Raw genomic sequence first — 5,838 nt, 5'->3', positions numbered from 1 at the left:
TCCCGCCCCCGCCCTCCTTCGCCGGCGGACTCCTGCTGCCCTCCTGCGGCCAGAAGTGGAAGTGCGCCTGGAGGCCGCCCTTGGGCGCCGCTGCTGCTCCCCTCCGGTCTCCCCCACCCCACCCGCCGTGTGAGCGCCCAGGAGGCGGCGGCTGGGGGGACATGGGGCGGCGGCTGGAGCGCACATGGTCGCCCCCTTCGGCTCTGAAGGAAGGCAGGCAGGCAGGCAGGGACGAGAAGCCCCGGCTGGGGCAGTCGATGGGCACGTGTTGCCCTTGGCACGTGTGAACCGGATGCAGCCTTGCAGAAAGAACTTGGGTGCTGTGCTGCAGCCCGTCACGTGTCGAGGGTGGGGACACAGGCTGGCCGGCCGGCACCTAAGGCTGTTCTCAGGGGATGGGACAGCATCGCTGGCTCCCTCGGTGGGGTGCAGTCAGTCAGTGCCCAGGAACGAGGCAGAAGTTTGCCCAGAGAAGAAGGGGAGTTTGGGTGTCTCTCCTGTAAGGAGTCTCAAAGAAGCTTCCATACTCCTTCCCTTCTTCTCCCCACAACAGACGCCTTGTGAGGCAGGTGGGGCTGAGAGAGTTCTGAGAGAACTGGGACTGGCCCAAGGTCACCCAGCAGGCTTCATGTGGAGGAGCAGGGAATCGAACCCAGTTTTGCTGGTTAGGCCACTGCTCTTAACGGCTGGCTCGCAACCTAGCAGGTGCCAACCTTTCCATTGCAGGCTGCCGTTTCCTGAAGGAGAGGAGACAGGTGGGTCTCTCCACCTGCCAGCCCACCACAGGGAAGTCTCTCTTGCCCACTATTTTGCCCGGTATTATTTTAACCGCTGCTGTTGGCCCACCGGGTCCCTCCGGGAATCGCAGAGCTGGCAGGGGGTGGGTGGGGGTTGCAGCGCCCTCTGCTGGCCCTCTGCTGCAACATGTTCGTTCAGAGACGGACTGGATGGACCTTTGGACAGAGGCTTTGGCTAGTAGCCACTGGCCACAGATCTGTCTCCTTTAAACTAATGGCACAACTAGATCCTGTGGCAGTAGATTCCATGCATTCAATATGCCTGCTATTTAAAAAGGGCTGCTTTGGTGGGTTGACATTACAGGCAGAAAAGTACCAGCTGGATTTGTTTTATTACACTAAGAATTGTTCAGCTGTGGAATCGCCTGCCTCACCTGCAGCCTTCAGGAAGTGCCCAGAGAAACACTTGTCAGGGATGCTCTAGGCCTGTGGTGGCGAACCTTTGGCACTCCAGATGTTATGGACTACAATTCCCATCAATCCCTGCCAGCACGGCCAATTGCCCATGCTAGCAGGGGCTGATGGGAATTGTAGTCCATAACATCTGGAGTGCCAAAGGTTCGCCACCACTGCTCTAGGCCGATGCTTCCTTGTTCAGGGAACCTCTACGGTTCCTTCCAGCTCTGTGACTTCACCTGAGGATCCCACGTTTTTGCAGGCATAGCCTTCTCAGTCTCTGAACCTGCCTGCCCCAGCTCTCTTTTTTTCTGCATGAAAACGCTTAAGCCTGAGGTTCTGGTTGTTTGGGTCGTCCTTTAGGGTTCCTGGTGCAGTCTTCGCAGGGTACAGCCGTGTCAAATGCACAGATCTAGACAAGAATATTCTGAAACCAGCCGTTTGGTTTTCAGTCCTTTCCAATGCCAAGGACAGAGTTTACCTGTCTGCTGCTGTCACACACTTAGAGATTCTTACTGAGCTGTCCCTAAAGATGCCGTGAGCTTTTTATTTACTTTGTAAGCCCCGTCTATGCATTTTTTCCAAGTGGCTTCTAACAGCAAAACAGACCAACAGCAGAAAATAATCAATTCTGCAAAAAATAAAAACAACCACAAGTTACTAAATAAATCTACCACAACCCGGAAAACCCACAACATCGTAAATCTACCATACTTCTGCAAACTAATCCACATGTTGGGGAGGGGGCAGTGGCACTCTGTCCTAGAATCCCCCCCCCGCCTGAAAAAACTTGGCACGCAGTGCTTGATCAGTCATGACCAGATGCTCCGCTTTGTCACCTGTTTCTGTTGCGCGTCTTCTGCATCCGGTTGACTCGCAGCATTTTAGAATTCACACTGGCTTTAAAGCTGTGCCCTTTTGGTGATGGAAGAAGGAGAGTTTGGGTTGATATCCAGCCTTTCGGTCCAGTAAGGAGACTCAAGGTGGCTTACAAACTCCCTCCCTTCCTCTGCCTACCACAGACACCTTGTGGGGTTGGTGGGGCTGAGAGAATTTGGAGACAGAACTGTGACTGGTCAGGGGTCCCCACAGGCTTTGTGTGAAGGAGTGGCAAAACAAACACTCTTCCCCAGATAAGTCGCCCACTCAGGCAGAGGAGTGGGGAATCAAACCCGGTTCTCCAGATCAGAGGGCAGCCCTCTTCATGACTCTATGCTGGATCTCTGGAGCAACAATCTGGTGAATTCTTTTGCACTGTTTAGGCCAGTGGTGGTGAACCTATGGCACAGGTGCCAGAGGTGGCACTCAGAGCCCTCTCTGTGGGCACATACAAACACAGTCACCCCACCCCCACACACACATCTAGGCTGGCCTGGGCCGCTGGGCTCGATTATTAGCATTAAACCTAAGACCTAGTTTTGGGGAAGTAGTGTAGGTAACCCTTAAGCACTGTTAAACCCCACTGATTTTCATGCAAAGAACAAAAGCACAATCCTTTACCTGGGAGTACCTCGGTTGCTGGCAATGGGGCTTGCTTCTGAGTAAACCCTCCTAGGGTCATGATTCATCTGTTAGAAGAGTTGCACGGGGGCTTCAAAGCCACCAACTACCACCAAGTTTACTCCCGAGTAATGCACGCCTCGGAGCCAACCGTTTTTCCTAAACTAAAACCTCAGTATTCAGGTTAAATTGCCGTGTTGGCACTTTGCGATAAATAAGTGGGTTTTGGGTTGCAATTTGGGCACTCGGTCTCGAAAAGGTTCGCCATCACTGGTTTAGGCCCCTGCTTCGGGCTCCTTGCTGTAGCCAACCTCCTGCTCAGATGTAGCTTCCAGTGTGGGGGGTGGGAGGGTGTCCATCCAAGAATCCCAGCCTCACTTTGCAGAGGGACTGTCTGTCAAGATCCTTGGAGCCTTTCATTTCTGTCTCCCTCCCCTCTGGCAGCCAGACTCGCTGGGGCAGGATTTCAATTTTAGCCCAAAACAGCCATCGGGAACCTCCGCTTGCTGGATGCTCCAGTGTTCTCTGGCTCCCAAAAGTCTCTGGTTTCAGATGCAGATCCAAGCCACCTGCTCCTCCCTTGAGAAACGTCCATACCTGCCTAGACACTCTTTGCTCATCACTGCCCCCCCCCCCCGCAAGGGTTTCCTCAGGGAGGAGAAAGGTGATCAAAGAAGCATCTCCAGGGGAAAAAACACACCCTCCTTCGTAGATGCTGAACTGAAGGAACATAAATTTAAATAAGCCCCTTTTTGAAGAATCTTGCTTGCTGTAAGCAGCAGTGGCATAGTGGTTAAGAGCAGGTGCACTCTAATCTGGAGGAACCGGGTTTGATTCTCCGCTCTGCCGCTTGAGCTATGGAAGCTTATCTGGGGAACTAGATTAGACTGTGCACTCCAATACACGCCAGCTGGGTGACCTTGGGCTAGTCACAGCTTTTCGGAGCTCTCTCAGCCCCACCCACCTCTCAGGGTGTTTTTTGTGAGCGGGGGAAGGGAAAGGAGCTTGTAAGCCCCTTTGAGTCTCCTTGCAGGAGAGAAAGGTAGGGTATAAATCCAACTCTTCTTCTTCTAAATTCACTCCAGTTGGGCCAAGTGTTCTAATTCTGCAGAAAAGTGGGGACCATATGAAATGGGGAACTTTTTGAGGACTTGAAATGTGGGGGGCAGGGGGTCAATGCGGGGAGGGGGTTGGCTGGAGCTGCCAGTGACTTTTCAGTGCTCTGGTGTGCCTCCCACGTGCCTCAGAAGCTGATTTTAAGACTCGCTGGGAGGGTCAGACTCACCTGGGCACACTGACATGGTGCACACTGTCATGGGGAACACAACGCCTAGCCAGGGTTGAATCAGGGGGGAAAGAGCTTATGGAGGGGAGGGGTCCCCAGTCTCTTCCGACTGGAGGGATTGGTTCTCCTGGAGAAAAGGGCTATTTGGAGGGGGTACTCAAGGGCATCGCATCCCTGTTGCGGCCCCTCCCCAAACCCGCTTCCCTCCCCCCTGGTTCTGCGACAAAATAACCGGAATGCCTAAACTGGAGTTGGCAACCTGAGTGAGGGGAGCCTGTGGACCAGAGAAGGGGGGGGTGTGTGTCTCTGCTCTAAACAGCACACCTAGGAATTCGTGGGTGGGGGGCGCATGTGAAAGAAGCTGGGGAGGAGTTGCTGTGAAAATGTGGAGGAAGGTGCAGGAAGATGGGCAGCCCCACCTCTCTCCTTCCCTCCCCCAGCACAGCTCCTTCCATCCAGTGGGGCTGCCGGCCAAAGCTGGTGCTTTTGGGACCTGTGTTTTTTTTGGGGGGGGGGTCTTGTGCCACTTTCAAAGAAGTGCTTCTGGAGGTGGTTCGACCCACTGAAATCTCTCCCTGCCCCCGGCCAAAAAGTCCCACGCTGAAATAAAACCAGAATTAGGGGAGAGGGACGCCTGGGATGAGCTGCTTGCCAGAAAATACTTCTCAAACGTTGGCCACTGGGCAGCTTCCATGTTTTATATAATAATAATAATAAGCCTTTATTTGGCATAACAATAATCATAACAATAAAAAACCTGAGATAAAAGGTATACAAATACAAAGGTTTAAGATAAAATATAAATTATTGATTGTGCATCACCTCCAGTAAAAATTGTGCAACCAATTCACAAGTTTCATTGTCAGAATTGTCCAGAAGAAAAGGAAGTCTACTTGATTCTTCCATTTCACTAGGTATCCTAGAAAGAATGTTGGAATATTTTGATCCTGATATTAGCGATTTAGAGACAGCAAAGCAGTTGATGATGTGCCAATGTTTCAATTTGTTGTTCACACAAGAACATACCCTTTAGCTCATTTCAAGTTGTTAAATCTACCACCTTAATAATAAAGCGGAGGGAAAACATTAAGCGAGCAAGTGTGAGGGCTCTTTCTGCATTGGATTAGTCAAAAATACAAATGAGAACCATCCTGTTTTGATATGAGGTATTGAAAGATGTAAAAAAATTGAACAAGTTTTCATAGCAGCCTAAATAAATTAATCCATTCGCTTTCCAACAATTTTTGTTTTTTAACAAGTTGTAGGATTCCTGAACTAGATAGCGGGGAAAAGCGAGTCGAGAGATGCGCCACCAGAAGTGATTCAATCTTTCTTTTCGATCAGAAGAACCATGGATTAGCCTGGTATCAGACAAAGAGTAGGTGAATCAGAGTGCTCATCATCTTTGAGAAATGCAGGCGAAGCCAAAATTTAAAAACTCTCAACCAAGCCCCTATAAACTAATGAATTTTGGCCCAGTTCTAAACAGGGGCCGCATCACGGTCACACACAATTTGGCAGGCCCACATAATTTCTGAGGAAAATTTGGATTGGACAGTATTCAAGGTAGATCAACTTCTTGGAGCCAGATAGGTACTCATAAAGTAATACTTCTATCTTAGAGTTAAAGATTTTTTTTAGTGCTGCTGGGACAGGAGTCAGCCCCTTTCCATAAAAAAAAAGAAGCGTGCAATGGCAGAATAACTGATGGTAGCGCAATAGCAGCTTTTGTGGGGTAACCAGAAGGAGGTTATAAGAAAATGAATTCAAGATATTTGTATTGGTTAACCTCCACTGGCACTTTATTAATAAGCCCAGTTATGTTTTGTATTGTTTGCTTTGGAATCAAAATCTTGAGAT

The sequence above is a fragment of the Sphaerodactylus townsendi genome, linkage group LG08 (assembly GCF_021028975.2).
Source record: "Sphaerodactylus townsendi isolate TG3544 linkage group LG08, MPM_Stown_v2.3, whole genome shotgun sequence".
Lineage (NCBI taxonomy): Eukaryota > Metazoa > Chordata > Lepidosauria > Squamata > Sphaerodactylidae > Sphaerodactylus > Sphaerodactylus townsendi.
The sequence above is the reverse complement of the archived record's forward strand: the minus strand, read 5'-3'. Positions refer to the sequence as shown.